Source organism: Schistocerca piceifrons, chromosome 1 (genome assembly GCF_021461385.2).
Source record: "Schistocerca piceifrons isolate TAMUIC-IGC-003096 chromosome 1, iqSchPice1.1, whole genome shotgun sequence".
NCBI classification, from domain to species: domain Eukaryota; kingdom Metazoa; phylum Arthropoda; class Insecta; order Orthoptera; family Acrididae; genus Schistocerca; species Schistocerca piceifrons.
The window spans coordinates 1,037,213,584-1,037,228,182 of record NC_060138.1 but is presented as its reverse complement, the minus strand read 5'-3'; positions in this window follow the sequence as shown (position 1 = coordinate 1,037,228,182).

Sequence of the window (14,599 nt, the reverse complement as noted above, 5' to 3'; positions counted from 1 at the left end):
AGAATTTTTTTTACAAGAACTAAATAAATAAAGCGCACACGCATTATAAAAGTCTTTAGCATATTTGGGACAACTAATCATATTAACAAATGAAATGAAGTGCACACGCACTGTATAAGTCTTCAGCATTATTTTACAAGAACTAAATAAATAAAGTGCACACGCACTGTAGAAGTCTTTAGCATATTTAGGACAACTGATCTTATTAACAAATGAAATGAAGTGCACACGCACTGTATATGTCTTTATCAGTTTACAAAAATTTAAACGCACTGTATAAGTCTTTACCATTTTACAGGAACTAGGAAAGGAATGGGAAGGATTGTATCATGGTTGTAGCACAGTAGGTTGCACGTAGCTGCACTGAAAGTCCATATCTTTCTACAGAAGCACAACACCAAGTAAGACATCTGAAGTTCTCTTCCTGAAGTATTTATCAGTGTGGCCAATACACTGAAATGTTGCATAAATACTGTATGTTATCATTTTGGTAGCACATTAGGTACACCAAACAGTAGGATCATAATAACATCTCCATCGTTGAAGGTGGTGGACAGCATAATGTGTCAACACCACATTCTTGTAGAATCCATACTCTTTCACCAACGTAGAATTAGTGCAAAAACCAAATATAGCGCTCCATGATCATGAGGATGGACAGGACAAACGGATATTGCAGTAATTTCTGGTATTTAGTTCAGAAGGTGAAGGCCATTAATTCTTATGCTAGTCATCATTGAGAATTACACTCGTCTATCAACCGATTTGAATAATTATTGGCACTCATTGATTAGCTACTAAACATTTCTGTACTATGTACAGAGTATTACAGAACATTATTCATAAGTCATCTCGTTACTGTAAGTATTACAGAACATTGTTCATAAGTCGTCTAATTACAGTAATTAGTGGCATTCATTGGCCAGTTACAAACTATTTTTATGCATTATTCAGAAGTCATCATTCAAAGCAAGAGTTAATTAATGGCATAGAATTTATGCATAAGTCATAATATTGCAGTAAACAGTTGCACTCATTGGCCAGTTACTAAACATGTAGCAAGTATTGAGTATTACAAAACACTATTCATAACTCATCTGATTGCAGTAATTATTGGCACTCATTGGCCAGTTACAAAGTATTCATATAGTTTTACAAAACATTATTCAGTATTATTCACAAGTCATCATTCAAAACAGGAGCTATTGAGTGTAGCATCAAGCTACTGGTGTTCATATATTATATCATGTAAGTGACATAAGACATATTAAAAATATAAGACACTGCAACTATTACTCAAAGTCTGTAGTCCAATAATACATAGATATAATGGATTCAATACATCAGAGATATTTGCAATATATTTAGGACTACAAATATATCTTAAACTGGTAGCATTATTTGGTTGTATACTGGTAATAGCTGGGACTGGTAATAATTTTTTTGTGCTAGCAATGCATTGCGTTGGGATCGATAATTAATTGCTGTGGCATGAAAATATTGCTGGAAATAAGGATTAATAACGTCACTTGTCATGAGTCACTGTAGCAAGGTTATGAAACAAAGGCAGTATATGTGATCACATTCATAAATGATACACACAAATGAGTAAAAAAAAATGCAAGTATTAGAACAGGTTTCATAACGAAGTGTTTATAGCATATTAATAGCATGAAAAGCTTCATCTGGAAAAAATACAAAAATGGATTATTGAGCTGAAAGAAGAAATGCATGTTATCCTGAAGAGTAGTGAACTTCGAATTAACAGGTAACGAAACATGTACTTAATATGTATGTACTCTAGTTATCTTTCCCAAAAACATTCAATCATTATACTATGCAAAATAAGACATACTGTCAAAAGGAACTGCAACAAATACTTAAATAACTACATAGAATCTCGTAACTAATACTAAATATATAAACTTCATCATTATTCTCATCTGCAAAGGAAAAACTTCATTATTCATATTATAATAACTTCTTCATTATCATCATCTGCAAAGAAAAACTTCATTATTCATATTACCATATTCTTCATACAACTATTCATCATCATTTATTATCATCTGAAAAAAACAGACACTTCATTATTCATATTCATATTACCATTTACTTCATATAACTATTCATAGTAGAGTTTCTTACCTCTAGCATATTTCATCACTAAAATTAACAATTGCAGTTCTGTCTGACAGCCTGCATCAATCGCCTCGTATTCTGAAAGAAAAATAATTAGTTAAGACTGCTATTATACAGTGTGTATAGTATATTCTTGTTAATGCTTGTTAATTCTGATCCATTTATTCTTCATGACAAGGTATTGCATTTTCTTTCGTTCATTCCGATGGTGAAATTCCCATTTCCTAGTAAACCACTGTGGTTGTTTAATTTATCTCTTTTACACGGTATTGCTTTCTGAAAGTGATGAATAAGGATTAATATCTTGCATTTAAATCACATACTCATTAAATGCAAACTTGTTTCTAGTGATACAATTAAGCATACAGCATAGCATGAGAGAAAACATATTAGGTCAAAAACATAGACAGTTTTCGAATGCAAAAAATGTATACAGAGTATCATAATGTAGTAGCAAAAAATGTAGAATAGTCAAGATATTGAGATATAAGGAAAAATGTCAAAGTCATCTGGTGTTTGTTATATCATAAAGATTTCGTAGTACATACAGACAAAACAGGAAAACAATCATACATACACGAAAAATGTGCACAGTCTGATGCGTAAAACAAATGCGACCTGCTAACCTTACCTTGCTGGGCACTTGCCAAGAAAAACTATAATCATCATTAGTAAGTGGTCATATAAATATCTGAAAATGGCATTATAGTGTGATAAATCATAAAGTATGTTCATTCAATAAAGGGTTTAATATTGGAAATATGGTGATTGCCTTTGCTTTTTCTGGTTCTCAAAGTTTCGACGTGTACTACATTGGGGTGAGGAATGCTGCGAATTCTGTATGGACCTGCGTATAGAAGCTGAAATTTACTGCATCTACTCTTTCCTCTGTTGAATAAATAGTGTGTGCTTACTAATATCTTCTGTCCTATGTCATGGCGCGTACAAACCTGTTTCTGCTGTCGTCTCCGGCGCTCTGCGGCACGTTTGAGTGCAATGTCAATTATTTGATGGTGGCGTAGTCGACGAGATGTAGGAAAGGATACTAATTATTCGAATTTGTTATGTGGTTCAACATTTTTCAATAAAACAGTCGGAGATAGCATACTAGATTCATTTGGTATGGAGTTAATTACATCCTGGAATGAGAGTATGTGTGTATCCCAACCAATGTTTTTTATGGCAGTATATTCTACATAGGTTACCAATTTCTTTCATTAGTCGTTCACAAGGGTTCGAAGAAGCGTGATACCTGGATATATAGATGGAGAAATGTTTCTTGCTCGTAACATACGTGTCCATATAGCAGATCGAAACTGTGGTCCATTGTCGGAAATAACTTTCAATACATGTCCTACATGGAATAAAAAATGTTTTACAAATGCATTCGAAATAGATTTAGCGGCAGCTTTGCGTAACGGAGTGAAGGTAACAAATTTCGAAGTGAGTTCAACAACGACAAAGATGTACCAAAAACCTCTATTAGTTCTGGGAATCGGTCCAAAAATGTCTATAGCGGCCATGTGCCTCAATTTAATCGCTACAATGGGATGTAACGGAGGAATATGTGAAGTCGTGTCTGATTTAGCTTTCTGGCAGATTTTACATGACGCTAAAACTCGTCGAATACGTTTCTCCATGTACGCAAAATAACAGTTCTGTCTCAGTATAAGAAAACATTTTCTGGCTCCATAATGTGCGTAACTTAAATGAGTATACCAAATTAATTTGTTAACAAGTTTGTCAGGAATGCATAGTAACCAACTGTTGCTGTCATGGTGAGAGCGGCGAAACAGAATGTTATTGCGTACAGTGTAATGGTTTCTAATGGTAACATTATTCTTATCTTGCCAAAGGTGTTTAATTTCTTTCCATACGTTGTCTTTGCTCTGCTCTTGTGCTATGTCTCGTAATTATGACGAAATGAAATTTTCAAATGCAACTTGTTGAATATACATGACGCTAGAATTTGCTTGGCAGAAGTTGGTTGCGATGTCTTGCTGATTGTTGCTGAGAGAACGGGATAGTGCGTCTGCTACAATATTTTGTGTACCAGGAATGTGAACAATTGTAAAATTAAATACCTGTAAATAAAGTTTCCATCTGCTTAACCTGTCGTGTGTAAATTTTGCGGAAAGGAAAAACTGTATAGCTCTATGATCTGTGTAAACGGTCGTATGTCTTCCATAAAGAAAATGCCGAAATCTCGTAAATGCCCATACAACACATAATGTTTCAAGTTCTGTAACAGAATAATTGCGTTCAGCAGGTGACAGAATGCGACTTGCAAAGGCGATGTTTTTTATTACTGTAGTACCATCATCTTCAATTTCCTGAAAAATGTGTACGCCTAAAGCGGTGTTAGAACTGTCGGTGGCAATTGAAAAATTTCTGGTAGGATCTGGGTGTGATAAAAGTGGTGCATTCAACAAAGCATGTTTCAGATTAGCGAATTCAGACTGTGCTTGGCTATCCCAGGACCAAATAGCGTTTTTACCCGTCAATTGGCATAATCTAGGGGTGTCTAAAGCAGAGTAATGAATAAATTTACGGAAAAAGTTAATTAATCCCAGAGAGCTGCGTAATTGTTTCTTTGTCGTGGGAACAGTAATGTCACGTAAGGCTTGAAGTTTTTCCGGGTCAGGCGCAATACCTTCTGCTCAAATTACATGTCCAAGAAATTTTATGGAAGTTTTTCCAAAGTGCGATTTGCTAAGATTAGCTGTTGAGTCCTTGTGCACGAAAAGTTTTGCAACAGTTGTTCCAGAATCAAATTGTGTTCAGACCAGTTAGCTTCTGCAATAAGAATGTCGTCTACATACGTTGTGATTCTGTCTTTTAATTCTGTCGGAAGTATAGTATTCAAACCGCGAATAAATGCAGCTGAAGAAATTGTTAAACCGAACGGTAATTTACAAAATTGATAACAGTCACCAAAACAGAGAAATGCTGTGTACTCTCTGCAGTTCGGATGGAGCTGTATTTGCCAAAATCCCGTTTTCAAATATAATGTGGAATAAATAGCAGTACCATGAAATTTCTCTAAAAGTTCTTCTAGTGTCTGTGGGCGATCTGATTCATTAATAATAATGTCGTTCACATGACGCGAATCAAGTTCGAGGCGAAGTGAGCCATCCTTTTTCTTAAATAATACCTTGGTCAAGCATATCTTGCAATTCTTTCTTAACTTGTTCTCTGTGAATGTATGGAATGGGATAACGTTTGGCTTTAAACGTGTCGTGCTGTTTAATTTGAAAGTCATACACAAAACCGGACATAGTACCAGGGATGTTGTCAAAAACTGGAGCTTGCTTTAAAAGTATTTTGCGTAGCTCTGTACATTCTTCGTCTGTATTTGCACTGCTTTGCTTTACTTTCTCAGAAATCATGTGAATAATGTCATAGTCGGCTTCGTCTGGTGTATTGTATCTATGAACAATGTGGAATGACAGTCCGTGTTACGCGATGTCTAAATGACCTCTGTCCGATTAATTGCCTGTTCATCTGCAGATAAAGCGTGCTGAAATTCTAATGCCAGTTGTACATTTTCATCCTCTAACATTAAATAGGAATTTTGAAAGTCAATAATTGCGTCGTGTTGTACCAAAAAATTCGTACCTAGAATAACGTCTGTTGTCAATAAGGGAACAATCCAAAAATTTGAGTGGAACGTATGACCTGCAGTACAAAATGATAAGTGTGTCTGTAATTTTACATCTACTCCTTTACCAGATACTGCTCCTTTTACTTTAGTTTTGCCGAATGGTAACGTAGGATAGGTATTCTCTTTGTCACATTCGTTGAAGGTTTATTCATTTGTAACTGACATAGGTGATCCAGAATCGATTACTGCTGAAAATTTGGATGATACAATCTTTACATCAATGACAGGGTGGGAAATGGTTTTTTGAATAACTGGTTTTTCCTGTAAAAGAGTGTCTCGGATGTCGTCAAAAGTAATAACATTTTCGGGTACAAGATTCTCTGTGTCAAAAGTATTGCTTGCGTTGCTAGAAGATGCAACCTGTACTGTATCTAGTTAAATACTTTCTGACGTACTGTTATTTGTGGGAGGATGCTGTGGCATTTCGACTATTTGTACTGTTCTGTTATTTCTTCCTGACGTATTATGTTCGGGATGATACCGACTGTCTGGTTCATTCATGATAATCTGTTGTTGCGGATGATTCTGCTGCTGATGGGACCGAGTGTTACGCTGAAAACTGTGCTCATTACTTTTACGTTTGTCATAATAATCGTTGCTATACGGCGCATTGCGATATGAGTTGTAATGATGTGTTTTCTGTACGTAGTGATTTCCTTGTTGCTGCGCGTTACCATTTGGTGGAGCCGACGCTATACGTGTAGGCGGCGAAACATTGAAGCTTGGTTGACCTTGCAGACTACATTGTTGGTTAGGAATGCTAACCAGCTGGTTTTGTTGCTGTTGTGAAGAGAACCCTCTATTGTTACCAAAATGTGTCTGCGATTGCTGAAAATTTTGTACTTAGTGATGTTTACAATTTTATCTACTATTAAAATCACGCTGTTAGTTCATGTCATTTCTGGAGTGTCTAATGAAAACTGTCACTTTCAGGTAAAACTTTTCATATCAGGGTTTCTTTACTCATTTTTAATCTTAGATAGATCGATAGTTGAAGAGCTGTTTTGATAGATGTAAAGGATAGTAAAAGAGAAGGCAGCAGTGCAGAAAACTAAAGATGATACAGCACTACTATGAGTCGGGGCCCTGTGCACGCTACGGCACATATTCATCAAAGTGCAATGAATCCCCTGAGGTCTCTTATGCGCTGCAAATAAATTTTAGTTTCTGCATTACAGGCCAAGCTGGTGGAAATGCGAAAGAAAATTGTTGTATCCAGTCCAAAGCGTGAATCTGTGTTCTGTCATTATTAAGCACTTTAAATTTCCTAACAGATAGAAAGTGTTTGTAATAAAAATTATCGTCTCTGTATGTCTGAGCAGGTTCAGGATTGCTTGAGAATCTGTTTGTCTGTTTCTCTTCGCATTCTAAGTCACGTAGTCTCTGTAAATTACCTAAGTTACACTGGCTGTGTGAGTGTGACAAATGTGCAGAATGCGGCGTATGCTGTGCCTTGTTAGAGGCTGAAACATTTTTCATCTCTGTCACTTCTTGCTGTAAAGATGACAATTTTCTACGTAATGTATTATTGGACGAACCTATTGAAACGTCCCCTTTGAACAATTATACACGACTGTCCTTAAACTGACATACAATATTTTTAGCGCAAGGCAATCTGACTTTCAAAAATCCCTGCAAAAGAATGGCCCTGAGTAACATTAAACTATACCTTTCACAAATCACTTACCTCACAAAAATCTTCGCTACTCAAGCTACTGCAATACAGCGAGCGCCACTACTGCCAGCTAAATAAAAGATTCAAACTATGGAAGGCACTAACTACTGATAGGGATAGTTAGCAAATGAAAGATATTAGTAGAGAACAAACAATGTATTTACCTTGATATCATCATATATAAATATAGCAGTTCATGACAAATTACAAATCTCCGCCATCTCTCTCCCCACATCCACCACTGCTGGCGGCTCAGCTCCAACTGCGAAAAGCTACGCGCTGTTCACAGCCAGCTGCCTAACACTACAATGGCGAGTATTACAACAATGCAAAGCAGCCACAGACTGCACACAGCACAGCCAGTGATTTTCATACAGAGGTGGCGTTACCATAAAAAAACCTAAACAGCCTACTTACATAGAGAAAACATAAACAGCCTACGTACATAGAGAAAACATAAACAGCCTACTTACACTATGTCACTAATTGTCTGCTGCAAGTTTTGGAATTCGGGTGTTTGATTGAACGAAATTGGTGACTTAGCGTCTGATTTAGTGTCGTTATTTTCGACAATCTCAATACGACTGGCCAATTCATCAAATTTTTCAATCAATGCTTTAACCTGATCAACATTTTTAGTGTCACAAGCATTGTTTTTTGATTTTACGAATGGTTTTGTTCAATTTCTTAGCGTCTGATTTAATAGCATCGGGATCCTGTATTAATTCCAACTGTTCAAGTCTGCTGGTCATTGTCTGAAAGTCTACTATGTGAGTGTCAGCTTTTGTTTTAAGAGTGGAGATTTCATCATACAATTCAGTGTTCAACTGTTTGATAGTATTAATTTCGTCTGATACTGTAGCAATGTTGTTGTCTACGTATGTTTTTGCTTTCGTAAACAATTTACACTTATCTTCCTGTCTCTGTGCAGTAATTATTTCCATGACTTGTTTCTTTACTTTGTTCTGTTCCTGTACAAATTTACGGTAACGCGTTTCACTGTTTTGTAGGTGGTGATTAAAACGTTCGTCAATTTGACTGTTTTGTTGTTCAAATTTCGTATCTACTTTCGCATCCAGTGTGCGTGAAAGTTCTTATGAGATTAGTTTAAACTCGTCGCGTAACTGTGTTGCGTTTTCAGAACATTGTTTAGCGACTGCACTAATTTCATCTCTAAGTAATTTCGTTGTGGCTGCATGTGTATTACTCAGTTCTTGTGCAACAGATCTAATTTCTTCGCTACTATTCCTAGCACAAGCCTTAATTTCCTCACGTAATTGTTCTTTAGTATCATGACATTGCACGGCAACGGCTGCAATCTGTTCACTAAGTTGTTTGAAATTGTTGTCTTGTTTATCATTCGATTGTTTGAGATTTTCATTAAGTTGTTTGTAATTCCTGTCTTATTTTTCATTCGACTGTTTGGAATTGTTGTCTAGTTTTTCATTAAGTTGTAGCAATACTGCCATAACTTGATCCATGCCAAAAGTAGCGACTCTATTCTCTATGATGTGTGATGGTATATCTGCATGTGACCCGTTTTGAATAACCATTTGGTCACTGTCTGATTCACGAAAAGGTTCGCTAATCGGATGTGCACTGTTGGCCACTACATCGGAATCAAATAAATCTGACGTGTTTTGTGTATATTGATCACCTTCGTTAGAAAAAATTATCTGTTCACTACGTAAATTTTGCAAATCAGGCGTGTCAAACTGGACAGCGTTCATTGTAACGGAACGTGCCTCGTCATCAATTGTCATTAAATTAACAGTGGACACAATTGAATTTGTTTGCTGATCATTAAGATTAAAATCATTACTAGTGATCGCTACGCACCGATTATCTGTAATTAGACGATTATCACTATTGCACTGAGTGTCGCAAGTATTATCGGTCAAATTATTGGAGTCGGCTATTTCACTCATTGCACATCGCGATGTACTGTTAACAGTTTTTCGCGGCATTTTCACAAATCAAAATTAAGAACAAAATCAATCAAAGTCAAAGCAAAAATGGAACAAATACAATTACAACAAAGAGCAATAAATTACCGATGATCTGTGAATGAAGGAGTGACAAATTAGTAAATGCGTTGCGCCAGATACAAACTACAGTTAATATTATGTGAATAAGAGCAGATATATATCTGACTACTACTCAGAAATTCACAAAGAAAATACGATCCTGGCCGGTTGTCGACAAGTGTAACCTCCCCACAATATTAAACAATAATATGAATAATATTCACGTTTAGTGTACCCTCCCCACAAAATAAATTCCGTAACCTCCCAACAGAAAACTTCCGTAACCTCCCAACAGAAAACTTCCGTAACCTACCAATAATACCAATGAGGATTAAAAAATTGTCACTCACTTATAACCTTTCAATAATGACTGTGAATTTAAACTGGTAAATTTTGAACGTCAGCAGTGCTGCGTCATGGCCCTGAGAGATCATTCTGAAAAAATTGAAAATTCTTACCTCAATAAGGTCGCCGGATAACGCATATATATCTGCTCCTATAAGAAATTTTTCTGGCACAGCCGAGTACAATGCTGGCCGATAGACTTGTCATGTATAAAAAAAACAACTGATTTTTCTTTGCAATAATCGGGATGACCACGGATTGGAGAAATTAGTAAATTCTTTAAATTGAAATGAATGATCGTCAAAAGTTACTTTTTATGAGAAAGATTATTATTAAGAGATTTTTTTAAAACATTTACATGGGACTTGATTTAACAATACTACATATGCACGAGGCTGCTTTTACCTCATATTATACCGCTCAGGCACCGCCATCGCTGCACCACGACCGGCCCAGCCAACACGATACACCAGACTGCTCGCTAGCAACTACTTACTGCTACTGCTACACAGTTCGTACTGCTGACAACACTGCTCTTTGGTCTGAGATTCTCTTGTACCATACATATCGCAGGCAGCGCGTGAGCGATCCATCGATATTACATCTGCTCGAGTGCGCTAACAACAAATTCCTTAATCATGGACCTCTTACAGTATCAACTGTGCCTGTAAGGACAGCGGGTTTAGACTTTTGGGGAGAGGGTTTGCATTTGTATTTGTTGGAGTAGCTGGGGGTGAGGTTGGTCACGGTCTTTGCAAATTTGTGGGGAGTGTAGATTAGTGCACTATTTCTGAAGCTGGTTTTAAAATCTTAAACATGGCTGCGAAACAGCAACTGTGTAAATCTGAAGAGGTTGAAAAATCAGCCAAACAGTTGCAGACAAAGGTATAGCAGCCTGCTTCCTGCGGTAAATCAATGCCCCGTGTTTGATAAGTGTGTCAGTGGTGTCGGGTGAGTCAGAGTACTCGTACTAAGAAACGAGGTCCACTATCAGTTTGAAAGTGGAGCGGCATGATTGCGAGTTGAGTTCACTATCGATCCCTTCATCAGTGTAGACTTACCTCTTTGATGCTGTGAACGTTGAGGGTCAGCGTGGCGTCTGAGGTTGTTTAGGCTGAGAATTTGTAAGGGTCGTAAAGGTGGCATTTCCTATGAATGAGGGGATAATTTGGAGGAGGGATGAATGGGGATGAGGATAGTTAGTTTTAATGATGGAGTCTCTTCTAGGGATCAGATGTTAGATTTTCATTGCTGGTTTGTAGCGCTGAATGTGAGTTAAGAGTGTCCTCGGATTTGGAGATTTGTGTCACACCTTCTGAGCAAGTAGGAGGAATATGCTTGGTGTTACTGTATTGGGATGATTTCACCCTGCATGTCGTCAGTATTTGAAACAGTTGGGTCCTTTTACTTTTACCCTCACGATCACTGGTACCCGGCCTTTTGTTAGTTTTGATGATAGTTTTGGTTGGATGTAGAAGGGACGTTGTGGGATGACTGAGGGAACGGAGTGTCTACCTGCTGGTATCGGTATATGAGTCTAGCTGATGTTGTGGCTGGCAGTAATGGGGATGCTCCTGATGATGGTGTGGGGCAACGCCCTTGCCGCAGTGGATACACCGGTTCCCGTGAGATCACCGAAGTTAAGCACTGTCGGCCATGGATGGCACTTGAATGGGTGACCATCCAGCCGCCATGCGCTGTTGCCATATTTCGGGGTGCACTCAGCCAAATGAGGAGCTACTTGAACGAATAGTAGCGGCTCCAGTCAAAGAAAACCATCATAACGACCGGGAGATCGGTGTGCTGACCGCATGCCCCTCCTATTCGCATCCTCAACTGAGGATGACACGGCGGCCGGATGGTCCCGACGGGCCATTTGTGGCCTGAAGACGGAGTGCTTTTTCCTGGTGATGGTGTGGCTGCTGCTGTTGCTGGCAGTGCTGCGGTTGATGACGTCGCTGGCGATGTTGTGTCTGGGAAAGCTGACTATGATATTGGTGGGGTGGTGTCGTGGGCGGTCGGTGGCGCCTTTGGTGCTGCTGGAGTGGTGTTAGATGAACCTCCGGACGTTCGGCAGGTAGTTGTCCATGTTGTTGTCCAGGTGGTTCAAAATGGTTCAAATGGCTCTGAGCACTATGGGACTTAACATATGAGGTCATCAGTCCCCTAGTTCTTCGAACTACTCAAACCTAACTAATCTAAGGACATCACACACATCCATGCCCGAGGCAGGATTCGAACCTGCGACCGTAGCGGTTGCGCAGTTACAGACTGAAGCGCCTAGAACCGCTCGGCCACCAACGGCCGGCTTGTGCAGGTGGCAGGCGGTGGTGTTGTGTAGGTGGCGGCTGTAGTTGTGGCAGCAGTTACGGCAATGTCCTCATTCTGCTTGGTCGTTGCACAGTAGTGTGGCAAAGCAGGTAGCGTCCGTGCGCGGCAGGAGAAACTAGCCCCTCTGCTGACAGTGGGTGCAGTGGCGGCGGTGACGGTCCGACGCGATAACACAGCGGTTTTAACTAACAGATTACAAATCTGGAAGAGTAGCTTCTAACGTTTCAGTCGCTGTGAGTAACATGACTCGAAACATTGCTGTGGCTGAATGAAAGAAGTTTTGGTTCTTATATACCGACGGAAGAGGCTGATTACCGTAATGTGACTCGATATCGAGGATGAAGAGGAGGAGTTTTAGACTGGAGTTTGCTTTCTTTTTGTTGCTTGAAATAAACGTTCTTGGTTGGTGTTTGCTTAATTGCTTACCACTGGTGGAAACAGGAGAATGGAAAAGAGCGTCAGTTGTGACGTAGCGCTGTTTACTTGCTGCCCAGTGCTGGCTGAGGTGTACCCGTGGCCGCTGTGGTGTCCCGCACGCCTGTGTGTGTTGCTTCGCCTCTGCTACCGTTCCGCAGCGCTGTTACTGCTGACAACCAGGACGTCGGCAGTCTGGTCCGGTCCTCTCTATTCAGTAAGTAACAACGATATTTGTAAGATAATAATAACGCAACGAATGATGTTGTTGTTGTGGTCTTCAGCCCTGAGATTGGTCTGATGCAGCTCTCCACGCTACCTATCCTGTGCAAGCCTCATCATCTCCCAGTACCTACTGCAACCTACATCCTTCTGAACCTGTTCGGTGTATTCATCTCTTGATCTCCCTCTACGATTTTTACCCTCCATGCTGTCCTTCAACACTAAGTTGGTGATCCCGTGATGCCTCAGAACACGTCATACCAACCATATCCCTTCTTCTAGTCAAGTTCTGCAACAAACTCCTCTTCACCCCAATTCTGTTCAATGCCTCCTCATTAGGTATGTGATCTACCCATCTGATATTCAGCATTCTTCTGTAGCACCACATTTCGAAAGCTTCTATTCTCCTCTTGTCTAAACTATTTACCGTCCATGTTTCACTTCCATACATGGCTACACTCCATACAAAAATGGTTCAAATGGCTCTGAGCACTATGGGACTCAACTGCTGAGGTCATTAGTCCCCTAGAACTTAGAACTAGTTAAACCTAACTAACCTAAGGACATCACAAACATCCATGCCCGAGGCAGGATTCGAACCTGCGACCGTAGCGGTCTTGCGGTTCCAGACTGCAGCGCCTTTAACCGCACGGCCACTTCGGCCGGCCACTCCATACAAATACTTTCAGAAACGACTTCCAGACATTTAAATCTATACTCGATATTAACAAATTTCTCCTCTTCAGAAACGCTTTCCTTGCCGTTGCCAGTCTCTACTTCGACCATCATAAGTTATTTTGCTCCCCAAACAGCAAAACTCCTTTACTACATTAAGTGTTTCATTTCCTAATCTAATTCCCGCAGCATCACCCGACTTAATTCGACTACATTCCATTATCCTCGTTTTGCTTTTGTTGATGTTCATCTTATATCCTCCTTTCAAGACACTGTCCATTCCGTTCAACTGCTCTTCCAAATGCTTTGCTGTCTCCGACAAAGTTACAATGTCATCGCGCGAACCTCAAAGTTCTTATTTCTTCTCCATGGATTTTAATACCTACTCCGAATTTTTCTTTTGTTTACTGCTTGCTCAATATACAGATTGAATAACGTCGGGGAGTGGCTACAACCCTGTCTCACTCCCTTCCCAACCACTGCTTCCCTTTCGTGTCCCTCGACTCTTATAACTGCCATCTGGTTTCTGTACAAACTGTAAATAGCCTTTCGTTCCCTGTATCTTTCCCCTGACACCTTCAGAATTTGAAAGAGAGAATTCCAGTCAACATTGTCAAAAGCTTTTTCTAAGTCTACAAATGCTAGAAATGTGGGTTTGCCTTTCCTTAATCTATTTTCTAAGATAAGTCGTAGGGTCAGTATTGCCTCACGTGTTCCAATACTTCTACGGAATCCAAACTGATCTTCCCCGAGGTCCGCTTCTACCAGTTTTTCCATTCGTCTGTAAAGAATTTGCGTTAGTATTTTGCAGCTGTGACTTATTAAACTGAGAGTTCCGTAATTTTCACATCTGTCAACACCTAGTACATTTCTTGGATCACCTTGCCCTTGGTTACACCTTTCGATATTAATTTCCGAGAGTGTACATGAAATAGGCCCGTGCACTGTATAGCCGAATATGTTAATGTTAAAGGAATGTGCATAATGGAAGGCCCAGCAAGAGCGCTTTGAAAATACGTCGTCCTACATTTTTATGTGTAAATTATAGTGTGGAAGACTATGATGAGAGCCTGGACATTTTTGTGTTTGTGTCGTTATGGTTGA